This window comes from Dioscorea cayenensis, chromosome 12 (genome assembly GCF_009730915.1).
Source record: "Dioscorea cayenensis subsp. rotundata cultivar TDr96_F1 chromosome 12, TDr96_F1_v2_PseudoChromosome.rev07_lg8_w22 25.fasta, whole genome shotgun sequence".
Taxonomy (NCBI): domain Eukaryota; kingdom Viridiplantae; phylum Streptophyta; class Magnoliopsida; order Dioscoreales; family Dioscoreaceae; genus Dioscorea; species Dioscorea cayenensis.
The window spans coordinates 3,977,918-3,993,957 of record NC_052482.1 but is presented as its reverse complement, the minus strand read 5'-3'; the positions used below and the strand labels follow the sequence as shown (position 1 = coordinate 3,993,957).

General features: G+C 32.7%; 1 pseudogene; it reads left to right on the top strand.

Moving 5' to 3' along the window:
- Positions 1 to 323: 323 nt before the first annotated feature.
- LOC120273120 lies at positions 324 to 960 on the top strand (annotated as a pseudogene).
- The last annotated feature ends 15,080 nt before the right edge of the window (positions 961 to 16,040 follow it).

Sequence of the window (16,040 nt, the reverse complement as noted above, 5' to 3'; positions counted from 1 at the left end):
CCTCTGTCTCTCTTGCTAAAACTTGCCATTTTCGAGAACCATGGCAGGAGGTTGCTACCAGTGCTGGAGAGTAGACATTTCCAAATAAAGCAGAGATAGTTAAAGTTGATGGAAATAGTAACAGAGAGAAGTAAAAGAAAAAAAAAGAAAAAAAAACTGCCGTAGATAATAAAGTTTATGATGATACTGATGAAGGTAGTGGCATGGTTCATAAGGTCCTTTTCCACTGCCATCGTGGCCACCGTTGACTCCGAAGTCACAATTTTCGAAGGAGATACTAGATGATGATGGGGAACATAGGTTGACGATTACGAATTCGGATGATGGAAGGGAAGTTCTCATTTCCCTCTCTAACTCTTTTGCAATTGCACGAATCAAAGGGCAAAACGGTGTTGGTTTTGACAATAGGGGATCTTGACATCCCTCAGAGGGCTTCTGATCTTCCAGCCAAGTTCAAACAATGCTCGTACTTGGGAAAATTCAATATACCATCTGCACTAAAAATCTATGCATCAAGGAAGTCCATAATTATTTGAAAAGCGCGTGCTCTAATCTGCACATAGCTCATGGTGAATATGATGAAGATGCTTGTTATCCAGAGACCAAGACTCTTACCATTGGCCAATTCTAGCTTGGCCTACGCCATGGCCATCAAGTTGTTACTTGGATTGACTTGGATCCTTTGATCATGTTTCAAAGGCCATTGGATGTAGATATCCTTATGACGGGCGCCACACTCATCAATTCAAGGCCTTCAAGCATGAAGGAGGTGTAGTCACAAACCTTAGTTCAGCAATAGGTGCATATAGTAACATCACTTACAAAGTCAACCCAAGCTTCATTCTCATGGACATTGATGGGCTTTGAGTCATTATCTATGTGTCTGAAATGATTTATGGCGAGTTCAAAGTTGACAAGATCAACTTCAAGAAGACAACCAACACTTACTCTGCTTCTTGAGTTTTCTTGCTCTTATATATCATCTCAGTTTACTGAATTTGATTGTCTCAACCTTCGTGTATTGTTATGGAATTTGTTTATTTCCTATTAAATTCCCCTAGAAATGAACCAAAAAAGAAAATTGTGAATTAAGTTATTGTAATCCCAATACAATTTTTTCTAAAATGTGTAAAAAGGCAAACCTAAAAAATGATCTTCAATAATCAGCAAGCTAACTGGAAAGACAGTAAAGATGAGTCAACCCAAATTTGCATCCTTAGCTTATGGTCCTCCCGAAGAGTTTGCATGGAGAAAGGCATAATAGAAACAGTAACAACAGGACCTCTACCATGAGAATTATATATATATATATATATATATTTAATATATATTTAGGTTGATTTGCATGGAGAAGGGCCTACAAGATGAAGGTCTATTGTAGTTAGTTCTTATAAGCTTCTATAAAGATAGTAAAATGTAATGTTTTAATGATTTTGTATAACAAAAAAAAAAAAGACTGCAGAGCTTTGGTTCTATATATGCTATGCTAGTCAATTAGATGAAGCATAAAATATGATAAAGGACATGCCAATGAAGCCAACAACAGTTGTGTGGGTGACCTTTCTTAGCGCCTATCAAATTCATGTTAATGTGGAGCTTGCCGAATTTGCAACTGAACAGTTGCTAGCATCAGAGTTAGAGAATGATAGATCATATACACTGCTTTTCTAATATATGTGCTATTACATGGAACTGGATGAGTGTGAAATAACACTAAAAAATGTGAATATTGAGGAGGAGATGAGATGGAAGCAAGTCCAAACTCAGGAGGCATATGACGAAGATGAAGACATCCTTGGAGGTGCTTAGAGAGTGCAATGTGCTCAAGTCAGCAAGACAAAAAGAGTCTTGGCCTTTGTCCACATCAAGTGTTCTTAGCGACTAAGATTTCAATGAGACAACAACTACTTCTAAAAAAACAAACAAAAGCAACCAAGCAATCAAACATCACCAATATGCAGCCAGTAGCACATCAATTTTAGAGCCATTCATGGAGTCTCTGTCGGTGACAAAGCTATTTCAATTGATCCTTTAGAATAACATTAAAAAAATTCCACCTTGAAATAGATATCATAACAAAGGCATTTGTGTAAATTGGTTCTAAACAGCCAAAGTCAAGGAAAGGAGACTGACAAAACATGATGCGTCCTTAATTAACATGCAGGAGTGAGAAATTGGTTTTAAAAAGTGCTCTCGAGGTAGCGACAAATTTCAAGACAATAATGAGATATATATCTCAAAACTGCAACGAGGCATGCAACATGGTGACGAGGCACATGCAGTGACATATATGTATATATATAAGTTATATTATGTAATAAATATATATATATATATATACACACATATGTAATAAATAAATAATGAAATTTATAATTCACAATTTTGTTTACTTGTACTTGAGCCCTTAATTGGAGGTTCCCAAGATGGTTTTTGTCTGGGGTAATTAATTATAGAGGCTTGCCTCTATTAGGAATGGAAGAGTCCACAAAATAAAATAAATAAATTTGTGATTCGATATATCGCCCAGTGTCTCTTCACCGATACAATGCCAGAGCGGGTATTTTTAATCCAACAAATTCTAAGCATGCCCAGTTAGGACCTTTTAACTGACCTTCCATCTTTGAGGCTTAAGTAAAAGTAAAGGCATTGCTTATTATAACTCATGTATAAGAAAATTAATACTGATATTGATATTGCATGTAAAATGGCTTTTAAGAGTTCAATGGCACCCGAAAGCCCGATGCTAACTATTTTTCTTGGGCAAGGATCTGAAGTTCAGTTGCCTAATTGTATTTTCAACACTGGAGCTACTAGAGCTGGGATGAGATTCAACACAATCTTTAAATCTGTACAATTTTTGAAGAGAACTCCATCTTTGGAAGAAAACCTGACCGTCCCTTCTCTTCCATCTAGGGATTGTCGCCCAAATGTCATTATTCCTTCATATAGGAAGAATATTTCTGATGAGAAACCAAGAGCCTTTGTCTTTCAAAGGCTATCATGTCCTAAAAAGATAGTTTCTACAGATGTTGAAGATAACGAACCCACTTTCACTGTTACTGTCAAAGGGAAGGAAAGAGGGATTTTTTAATATGAGGAAGCTAAGCCTAGGAAAAGTGTATTTTCAAGGCTGACGCCAAGGAAAGGGAAAATCCCAAATCACAAATTAAATTTTGTGTTATTCCAAAGCCCGAACGAAAATCGAATGGGTTCTTTTAGGAACTTATTTGGACCTCTCAATACAGTTAAGAAGAATGCAACCACTGCAGAGTTGCGTTACCAGCCATATGAAAAGAAAGACGGTAGACGCCCAAAATCTCATAAAACTTCCTTCGGCAAAAATCTTTATAAGATATACTTAGTATCGAAGGAATTGCAATCAAACAAAATGAAGCCAATGGAATTCTATCGAAAGAAGAGACAGTTAGTGCTAAATATACTAAAATAATTTTTGACCGAATTACTTTTCCAGATGGTCAAGTTTCACAACCGCAGGCTTTACAGGGTCAATCTTTAGCTTCTCACTCAAAGTTTGGCTGAAAAAAGAGGACTGAAGATGAAGATATGTCCGATAGGGGTCTCAAAATACACACTGTCTACATGATTACTGAAGCTCGAGGAGACTTGACAGCTGAATAGGAATAGCCAAGGCCAGTCACAAGATCTCTTAGACGGGCAACATATTCTCAAAGCATGGTTGGAAAGGAAGATTCAAGCCATATTCTACATGTTATACCAAAAGATTACAAGGAGACAGATCCTGCAAATGAAGATGAAGAAGATGAACCAGGTTTTGTTCTGAACCAGAACAATATCTTGAAAAATTCCAACAAATGGAAAACCATAAAACATAATACAAGAAAATGAATGAAAATATGATGATGTTAATGGATGTCAGCCTTGATGGTAAATCATCCCGAACAGGTATAGAGGTCAAATAATCCAATCACTCAACCAAAGAAGACTGTTCAAGTAGTAGGACCAGAAGGTACATATAGTATCTTTATCAAAGAACAGTCAGTTGTAATAACTCCAGAGGTGATGCAATAGATGGTGGCCATTGAACTTATACATACCAAAAATAGCGAGATAAGAGTTGATAGTGACAAATCTTGTCCTGGCTGTCATGATTTAGTACTTTATCTGAAGGATACAATGTGCCTAAATTCAAACAATTCATTGGGATTGGTAATCCTAATCAATATTTAGCTCATTTTGTAATGGCATGTGGAGACACAAGTGCAAAACTACTACTTCTCCTTAGACAATTTTCTGCCAATTTCACAGGACTTGCATTTGAGTGGTATGCAAGCTTGCAACTCGAGTCAATTCAAAATTGGCAACAACTGAAAGATGTATTTCAAGTACGGTTTGGAGGTGTTAGTGATAAGATCACAATAGTTGATCTTGCAACCACTCATCAAAACAAAGATGAAAAGTAGTTCTCTACATTATGAGATGGAGGAACCTGAGTATTAAATGTGAACAACCCCTGGACCAACATCAAGCAGTGAAATTGTTACTCGAGAACATTGAAGCTGGATGGCACCTTTCCTAAGTACATCTAGCATCACGATATTTCAAGAGTTGATTTCACAAGCTAAGAAATTGGAAAGGACTAGCCCAAAAGTGTTGTCTAATTTCCACACTTCCAAAAATGACAAGCCTAAAAAGGTAGAAGGTGTCAAATACATTGCTACAACCTTCAATATTGATAAAGGAAAAGCACTATAGAGTAACATAAACTAGAACAAGCTAAGCCACCCAGATTAGGTTCTCCTAGGAATAAACCAAGGCCTATCCCTTCTAAAAGAGTGTTCTCTTGGAACAACCTGCTGAACATATCCGCTACGTGACTACCCTAGGCTATGAGTGATCATCCCAAGGGGGAATCACAATAGTGGCTAATAAAATGCTCCCATCAATATTTGATGATAAACCTCCTTCTGTTCCAGACGAGTTGTGGGAAACATTCATATCCAAAAAGTCAAAGAAAATGTTGAAGAAGTTGGCCGAGCTTCCCATGATCAAGTGGAGAAATGCCCAGAAACCCTCTAAAGCGCTTCTAATAAAGCAAAGCAAGAAGAGAAGCGGAAATGTGAACACTCAAAACACAAGAAATCCATCATAGAAAAATATATTGAATCTCTTGAAGAAAATGAATAGAAGGAAAGGATGTCGATCACTCTTAAAGATTATTTTCCCGAGAAATTAGTTGAAGAAAATGATGAAATAATGCAAGCGGAAACTTGTAGGGCTAATCCTGGAGATAACACTCTACTTATGACCAAGATGATGATGAAGATAGCTTTTCTGAGTCAGAACAACTATATGATCACCATGGTCAGCCTTACATCAGTAAGAAGGAGAAAAAAGAAGATAGCATTTAGAGTAAGAGTAAAGAAGGTAATTTTCAAACTCTCAGAGCCACACCAGTTAGAAAAGCCAAAGAAACCATATTATACTCCAAAGACCTTGAAGCATAAAGTCTTGAGAAAAGTGATGCTTGCTAAAGAAATCTTGTCTTTCATTCAAAGAGTAACGGAGGTATTAGCTAATAGGCTAATGCAATTGCATATTGCTGACAATAAATGGGATGAATTTGGGATACATCTGCCAGAGTCAAGAAGTGAAAATTTTGATCTAGAGATCATGAAGCCTACATTCTCGATAATAAGTACCAAGGGAAAATCCATTCCTTCAAGTATTGAAATAAGAAAAGACAAGAGAAGGAGCTTTTAAATGGAGCCATGGGAAAAAAGCTAGAATTACCTAAGCCCAAAAGGCCGTACTTGTTGCATTTGTACAATCACCTAAATTATTGTCCATATTACTGACTTGTAGGACACACTATAGAATATTGTCAAAATTTTTAAAAATGGCTACAAAATTTCTGATGATGAGCTGCATTTTTTAGATGAAAAGGATGAAGTGTCATGCGACGTACATCTAATGTAGCTTAGAACTGGCAAGTTACTCCAATCAAGACAAGCCTTCAACTCTAATGATAAAAATAAAGGGATAATAATAGAAGAGGAAAATGGCTAACCAAAGAAACCTTTAAAGAAACCAGACTATAATATCTTGGCACATTTGAAGAAAGTCTCATCTTTACTTTACATGTATGATGCATTGTTGATGTCAACTGAAGTCAGGGAATCTTTAATACATGCCTTACAAAACCTTGAGGAGAATCAGGCTTATTTTGCTAAAATAAATATGACAAAAGCTCTATACGCAACACATACACTTTCAGTATCATTCACCGATGAAGACTTATTACATGGAACTACAGAGCACAATAGACCATTATATGTGACTGGGTTTTGTGAAAGATGAAGATTAACTAAATTCTAGTTGATCCAGGGTCTTTTTTAGACCTAATAACCCTCAATACTCTTCGGGCATTAGTTCTGGAAATATGTCATTTATCTCCATGAAGGATCATTACTCAAGACTTCAATCAGCATAGTCAGAAAGCATTGGGATCTATCACTCTCTCGATTAAGTTTAGAAAGGTTATATCTAATGTGAAGTTCCACGTAATTGATGCTGATGCCTAATAGAAAGCCTTGTTGGTAGGCCATGAATCCATTAAAACCGGATGGTCCCTTTAACCCCTCATCAGTGCATTAAGTGTCCGTTTGGATCATGGAATAGGAATGGTAATAGTAATGGTAATGGTAATGAAAAAGGTGTTTGGTTGGAAGGAATAAATATTGGGAATGGAAAAAGTGATATAGAGAATTGTATGTAAATTACTTTAATTCCCTTAATATAAGTAATGATATATTAATATATATAATAATTACATATAAATAAGTATTTAGTATCTGTAATTATTATAATTAAATAGTTAGAATAAATAATTTCTTTTTACCATTAACCAATTAAATAATTTACTGGGTAAAAGTGTCATTTCACTTTAATTACCATAATTAAATACTCTTATTAACTATTTTATTTAATCAAATCTATGTAAGGGCAAAAAAGCCATTTCAGTTAATTATTATAATGTATATGTATATTACAAAATTCTTGTTAATTATTATTTATTTTAATTATTATAATATTTAAATGTCACAATTTATGTTCAATATAATTTATTTTAATTATTATAATTTGTTATTTAAATTAATAAATATTATTTAATTAAATCTTAACGAGGGACGAAATTGTCATTTCAAAATCAATTGATTTAATTAAATATATACTGGGTAAAAATGCCATTTCACTTAAATTACCATAATTAAATACTTTTATTAACTATTTATTTAATTAAATCTATATAGTGGCAAAATTGTCTTTCACTTTAATTATTATAATATAATATGTATATTAAATAATTCTTGTTAACTATTATTTATTTTAATTATTATAATATTTGAATGACTCAATTTATGTTTATTATAATTTTATTTAATTATTATAATTAGTTATTTAAATTGATTATTATTATTATTTAATTAAGTCTTAACTAGGGGCAAAAATGTCATTTCACTTTACTTATCATAATTAAAAACTTTTAATAATTATTTTATATAATTAAATCTATGTAGGGCGAAAACTGTCATTTGACTTTAATTATTATAATGTAAAATGTATATAAATAACTATTTTATATTTTAATTATTATAATATTTAAATGACTCAATTTATGTTGATTATTATTTACTTTAATTATTATAATTATTTATTTAAATTAATTATTATTATTTAGGCAAAAATGTCATTTTACTATCAATAGTATTTATTCCCCTCTATGCCCCCCCCACCCACTATACACCATGCAATTATCTACAATACTCATTATTAAGCTAATAGTAAAATACCCAAACATGGGTATATATCCCTATTAGCAATCAATCCCATGCCAATAGTGCCCAATCCCCTCATCCAAACGCCCCCTAAATATATGGTGGATGGAGAAGAATGTAGAATTGATGGCGAAATTCAATCCTTTGGTGTCTATGAAATACATTATGATGACGCCAAATACTATCTTGGTGTTTACAAAGGTGGGAAACTCTTTGACAAAACCATCTAATGCTATTCCAGTATCCAAAAGAAAGAATCAACATTGCCTCACTGTGGTAGTGATCCTGAATCATCAGAAGATGAAAATGACACAAGTCAAACTAAAGGATATGCCCGAGAAAGCACATTGCATATCATAATGATTCTAGGTGGTCTCTACAAATCCCTAGATGATTTGAAGGTAGATACAGTTGAGCATTTGAAGACGTTCTATGTGTCAGCTTGATATGAAGAAGGAAAGAGGTATCCTCTTCTACAAAGATAAAAATAACAAAATTTCAAATGATGACATTATACACATTGAACAAGAAGAGGATAGTGAAGTCCAACCTATAAATTCCCTAAGCCAATACCCTAATAAACTCAGGAGGATGGTTGAAGAGTTTGGGGCAAAATAATTTGGTCAAAGAAGTCATATCAAATTTTTCATCAATTATGGAACCATTCCCATTCTGATAAGAGAGGGGTAGGTTATTATGAATCTTCCAAGCATTCATGTTACATGATGGAGTTTAAGGAAGAAGAAGATGTAAAGATAAAAAATGCACTAGATGAATTAGAGGATGGTGGTCAAGCAACAATTGATGAGTTAGTTGAAATCAACTTGGGAAGTAATGAAAACCCAAGGCCAACTTTTTTAAGTGTACAACTGACAGAAGTATAAAAAAAAATCTTTCAAAGCTCTTTTGAAAGAATGTATCAACTGTTTCACCTAAAATTATAATGAGATGCCAGGGTTATAAAATGAGGTAGCTGTTCACAGATTGGCTATTGATTCCAATGTTACTCCAATTAAGTAGACACCAAGAAATATGAAATTTGATTTAGAAGAGAAAGTAATAGAAGAAACAAAGAAGTTGATAGAAGCAAATTTTATCAGGGAAGAAAAATACCCAGATTGGGTTGCTAATATAGTACCCGTGAAGAAAAAGAATGGCCAGATACAAAGATATGCATTGATTTTAGAGATTTGCACAAAGCATGTCCCAAAGATGACTTTCCTTTACCAGTCATGGAGATCATGATTGAAAATACCTCGGGGTATGAGATGTTCTCCTTTATTGATTGATACTCAAGATATACTCAAATCAAGATGCACCAAGATGATGAGAAACATATTGCCTTCGGAACACCTTTGGGCATACATTATTGCAGGGTAATGCCATTTGGCATGAAAAATGAGGAGGTAACATATCGAAGAGCTTTGACCAGAGTTTTTGATGATTTGACTCGTAAGGTCGTTGAATGCTATGTAGACGATTTGGTAGTAAAAACAAATTCAAAAGACAAACATCTTGAAGATCTAAGGATCGTTTTCATACACCTCAAATAATATAAATTTAAAATGAACCTAATGAAATGCACCTTTGCTGGGTTTCATTGTGAGACATCGAGGAATATAAGTAGATCCTTCTAAGATAAAGGGAAATTTAGAAATACCGCCTTCACAAACATTGAAGCATTGTGGTCTTTTCAGGGGTGTTTAGCATATATCAGAAGATTTATTTTTAACTTATCAAGAAGATGCAAGGTTTTTTCCAAGTTGGTCAAGAAAAATGCACCATGTGGGATGCTGAAGATTAGAAAGCTTTTAAAGATATTAAGCAGTATTTGCTGAATCCACCAGTATTAACGTCCCCAATTTTGGGAAAACCACTAATTCTATATACTATTGCCTTAGAAGGGTCATTGGGAGCTATGCTAGCTCAAAACAATCAAGACGGTAAAGAAAATTCATTATATTACCTCAATAGAATGTTAATAGGAGTTGAGAGTAAATATACACCCATTAAGAAGCATTGCTTAGCCTTGGTATTTGTAGTAAAGAAGTTGAGACACTACAGCTGTTGGCGCATGTAATTATCCTCATGCCCAAAATTGATACTCTCAAATATCTTATTACAAAGCCATTACGCACAGGAAGACTTGCAAAATGGGCACTGATCTTGATCGAGTTTGATAAAACATACGCTCTACAGAAGGCTATCAAGGGGCAAGCGCTACCAGATTTCTTGGCAGCACATCCTCTCTCTAATGATTCACCACTTAATTATGACCTTCCTAATAAAGATATGGTTAAAATAAAAGAAACAAACTTGTGTTTGTTACGAAGTAAGAAGGAATTCATGAAAGTCGGCTACGGTGTAGAGATTCCACAAATCAAAGTCATGATAGGACTTGTGTTCACTACACGAGGAAGGAGGAACTCTAAAAGCACTTCTCTTATAGAGCCATGCACAAATAATGAAGCATAATATGAAGCACTCATAGCTAGTTTGGAATTAGCAATCAAAATGGAAATTCAACATATGCATCTATTTGGAGACTCATAACCCATCATCAAGCAAATCAAAGGAGAATACAAATATGCAAAGTTTAACTCTTCAGTATTGTAGAAGGTCAAAAATGTTATATGAAGAAAATTCCCCAAGTGCAATTAAGTAGGGTTTCAAGATCGGAAAATAGAGAATCTGATTCTTTGGCAAGAATTGCAAAGGAGTTGGCAAATCCAAATCATGATGAAATTCAAATCACTATAAGGAATAGAAGACCCATAAGTACAATCCTCAGCGAGGTTGAAGAAGAAAATCTTGACAGACAGAAGTCTTCACCCTTGAGATGCCGGAGGAAGGTTGGAGGCAAACTATTCATGGAATATTTGAAATATGATAAATTGCTGGGACAAATCGTGAAAAGTCTTCAAATAAAATGAAGAGCTCTAAGATTCACCATCACTAATGACACATTGTACCGCAAGTCATACAACCAACTACTCTTATGATGTCTTTCATATGAAGAAGCAAAAAAAGTCATGCATAATGTACATTCCGGGATACGTGGTGCACACCAATCTGGACCCAAGATGCAACTTAAGATTAAACGCATGGGATATTATTGGGCAACCATGGTCATAGATTGCATTAAATAATCCCAAAAAATGCCATCTATATCAAATTCATGGCTGCAACAGACTATTTCTCTGGATGGGTAGAGGCTATTCCTTTAAGAGAAGTAAATATTGAACATCATAAAATTCTTCAGAGAGAACATCCTATACAGGTTTAGAACTCCAAGAAGAATTATCTCAGATAATGGCCCCACTTTTAGAAGCTTGAAAATTTGGAGATGTACACAACATCACAAAACAGGCTAGAGGTATACCTCCATCTATAATGCGAGAGCAAATGGGTTGGTGGAAGCATTTAACAAAACTCTCTCAAAATTGCTAAAAAATGCTATGTCCAAAAATAAAAGGGATTTGCATGATAGGCTTCCCGAGATGTTATGGGCTTATCATACTATGTATAGGACTCCAACACAATGTACACCATACTCTTTAGTGTTTGGAAATGAAGAAGTCCTACCCCTTGAAATTCAAATACCTTCATTAAGGATGGTGTTGCAGAATGAAATATCATATGAAGATAATGTTCAACTTCGGCTAAACAAGTTGAACAAAACCTTGAAGTTTACAAAGCAAAGGTGTCCCAAGCTTATAATAAATTGGCCAAATTTTGGACATTTACAAAGGAGAACTGTTTTTTGTCATCAAAAAACCTATCATAACCAACAAATGGGCCGAGGGGAAGTTCAAAGCAAATTGGGGAGGTCCATATGTTCTGGAGATCGTCTATGAAGGAGGCGCATACAAACTCATTGATGCTAATAGAGAAAGACCCATGCCACCCATTAATTGTCTTTTCTAAAAAAGTATTATGTGTAATGTAAAATGTTTGTCTATGATGGAACGTCTGGTCCCTCATAAAAAAAAAAGATAGACCGGTCATGTACTATTGTGCGTACTTCATGAGGTAAAACATTGAATTTTGTGTAATTTTGTATACAATGAAATGCATGGCATGTTATCTCAAAGTTTCATTTTCATGAATCAATACATTAAATATATATACATAATGGCGAGAAATTAAATCATATTAAAGAAAATTTCTATGTTCATAACAAATGTCTCTAAACCAACAACTAAAGCCAATATATACTCAAAATTAATTATCAAACTAGCTAAACAAAAAAAAGAAAGATGGAGTTCTTCAATGCTTGAAAACTTGAGCGCAAGACTCCTTTGCTTTCTCCAGTTTATCAAGCAATGTTCTAAAGAGAGCAACATGGCTATCATTTGAATCGTCTCCCCGAGTCTAAGCAAGTTGTGTTCTACTCTCATCCAATGTAGTTTGCAAGTTGGTTTGTGTAAGGGCAGAAATTTCCAAGGATTGTTTTGAAATTTCTATTTCTTCACGCAAAATCTCTATCTTATCTGAAATCTCATGAACCCTGTTTTGAAGTTGGTGGTATTCTGTTTCAAGTTTCTGAAGTTCATCCTCCTTCATATTTGTGCCATTGATCAAATTCACCTATGCTTGTTAAGATTTTCGAGCGCTAATGTTGTATTTAGCACACGATCTTTGGCTTTTTGCTTATGTACATGAGCTTAGACGCTAGGGCTTTCTGAAATCTCTTTAACAAAGAATACACATTGAGATAGCTTTCCTAGAACATGTTCAAGATTGTTCAAGTCAATGCCAAAGGACATAAGAATTGAACTTGATGCTTTCACATCATCAATGATATTTTGGTAGTTGTATTGATCAAGAGACTTAATACTTTAGACTACCTTGTCTCGCAGGAATAATATATCATTCCTCAAACCTATGGAGATAAGAGATAATAAATAATGATAAATGAGTAAATTGAAGGACAACAAAAATAATTTTACCTAGTGGAGTTGATGAAGACAGGCTTGCATTAGTGTCAATATTGGCACTAGTATACTCAAACTCTTCCATATGTCATTTTAAAGATGAAGGGTCATCACTTTGTTGAAGGGCTAAATTTCAAGAATTTTTGTCAACAAATATATATATATATATATAAGTAAAAAAATGGTGGTGGAATGAAATTACCTTCATTTTGTTTGAATGTTGACATAACTTCGACATTTGTGTCATCATCCTCTAATTCTTCTGTGGAGGGAGGAGAATGTTTAATAAACTCTTCATATGGAGTTCGTCCCAAGGATGGTGTTCTTTCATCATCTCGAACATCTAAATTTCAAAAGATGTGTTATTGCGGAATGGATAGATGAATAAATAAATAAATAAAAGTATACCTTGTGTGAACAATGGTGGATGGTGTTGTGGTTCATTCTCTAAGACAATTGGTATACCACTAAGACAACAAATAAGGACAAAATAATAATAATAAATTATGATGAATGATAAGAAATTGATGATACCATGTGGGGTGATTAGGAATAATTGCCTCATCGACTCAGCTTGTCAATAAATAAATAAATAAATAAATAAATAAATAATAATAATAATAATAATAATAATAATAATAATGGGGTTTGATAAAATAATATTCCAAAAGTAAATATACGTGTTTAAATAAAAAATCATACCAGTAGGAAGATTTTGGGTGGGTTTGACATTTTCTAATGGTGTATCATCAATTTGTATACCTATAAAATAATAATAATAATAATAATAAAGGGGGCTTTTAAATAAAAAAAATATATATATTAATAATAAAAAAATGTGACGAATATATATACATATATATATATGTATGTATAACTAAACAAATAAATAAATAAATAATAATAATAAAATAAATAATATAATATAATATAAAAAAATTATAAAAAAAAAAGCGAAACAATAAAAAACGGCGAACAAATGTAAACAGGCGGAGGCTCATGTGCAAGTAAATAATAATAATAATAATAATAATAATAAATAACTAATATACACTACAACACAAATGGGAAATAGTGGCTTATATATTGGTCTCAAAAGCTTAATTTTTTGTCTCTAAATGATTTTGAGGCACTTAAAATATCTGTCCTGAATAGTCCAGTCGCTAAATGTATTTAACGGCATATTAGAGGCAATTAAATAATTGCCTTTGATTGTATAAATAGAGGCTAATCCAAAGGTTTGTAAATGTATTCTATAGTGACCATTTATTTGCCTATATACAACCCTTTCAAAGCAAATATATTTGCCTTTAATTACATTATTTAGACACAAATATGTGTGCCTCTTATATTACATAAATAGAGGCAAATTCAAATGTCTTTAAATATACTCTATAGCAACAATTTATTTGTTTTTATACAACCCTTTGAAAACAAATATATTTGTCTATAATCACCTCATTTAGAGACAAATAAATATGCTTTAATATTACATAAATAGGGGCAAATACAAATGCCTTTACATATACTCTATAGCAACAATTTATTTGCCTTTATACAACCATTTGAAAGTAAATATATTTGCCTTTAATTACCTTTTTCAAGACATATTTTTGTGCCTTTAATATTGCATAAATAGTGGCAAATATAAACAAATATTGTCTCCTTTAAGTAACACTTTTTGAGACATATATGAGTGGCTCTAATAGTGCATAAATAGAGGCAAATTTAAAGTTCTTTAAATATAGTGTAGTATAGGAGATCAAAATCTCATTAGCTTTTATTCAACCTTTTGAAAAATAAATATATTTGTCCCTTAATGGTCGGCTTTTTAGAGACAGGTGTCTTTAATCTTATAGATTACTGGACTATATTTGCCTCTAAACATATTAAGTTTTTTTTTAATTTCTTAATTTGACCATATAATAGGCATAAATTACACATATTTCACTTGTAGATAGTTGACTTGCATAAAATAAAATATAATTAATAACAAAACCAAAATGTTAATTTTTTTCCAGTATTATGGCTTGTTACAAATTAAATATAATTTTAATTCAACGATGTAACAATCAATATAATACTAAAGTTCAAAGTTCAATATGATAAGAAAAATAACCATAAAACATGTTTTAAATGTACATATCCAAATGTTATTCTACAAAGTACCTCCATGCTAGATAACATTACTATTCTTCATTTAAATCACCATCGTCATATGCAAATTAATCTTTTACTCCATCCACCTGTTTTTGAAAGCATACGCAATTAAAACAAAAATTAATCATAGTATATTATATAAATAATCAAATAGTTATTTAATAGATACTATTATTAATCTAATTAGTACTATATATTAATTTTCAATATAAAAAAAATTAATTTAATATACTCTTAGCTTACCAAATGAGAAGGCCATGCAATGACTATTAGAATAATACAATTGTTTTGTAGCTCACTTTAATCGATTCAAAACTCATCGCTACTTGATAGCTACTCAACATATACTTAAAAATCGAGGTTCTAATTCCTCACCTTCCGCACTTATATCAGAATTCTTATAACTAATTTCCTTTTGCTACATGAATAGTGATCTTTAATACTTTTTGTCTTAGCAGAGATAACATGTCTTATTCCATAAACAAGTAATTTAAATAAATGTTATAGATCCTCATATGTGCCAAAACGCATGCTATTATATGCATTATTAAAAAAAATATTAAAGTAAAAAATATATATTTATCCAACATTCTACTTGATTTTTTTGAGACATTGATGCTTGATTTTGTACAAATAGAGATCTAAAGTTAGTAAAAATATCTACATTCAATTTAATCTGAACAAACCATTGAAAAAGCCTATCACTTACACTTACTAAGGCTATGATGATTTCTTGATCTTTTGAAGTACCTATCTCTGAAACTCTCGCGTTTAATAATTAAATTGTCCTATCATCCCACTTTTCAAACAATGGATTGTGTGAGGCAAAGAGACCAAGAAAACATATTAAAATCAAGATATAGCATAAAATTCACCTCATTTACATAGTCATCCAATTCTTTCCATTAGAAGCCATTAGACTTCCCTAAATGTTCATTATATTTAAAGTTAATATAAGTAAATTTAAAGCTAATAAGGTGAAATAAGCTAAAATTTAATTAAATCTTACACCATGATTTGGTACCTATCGTTAGTGTTGAAGAGCGGGTGGTAACAATGAGTGTAGAACATCATTGGCGGATACGAACCTCTCCTGATGTTTGAGATGTGGAATTATGAACAT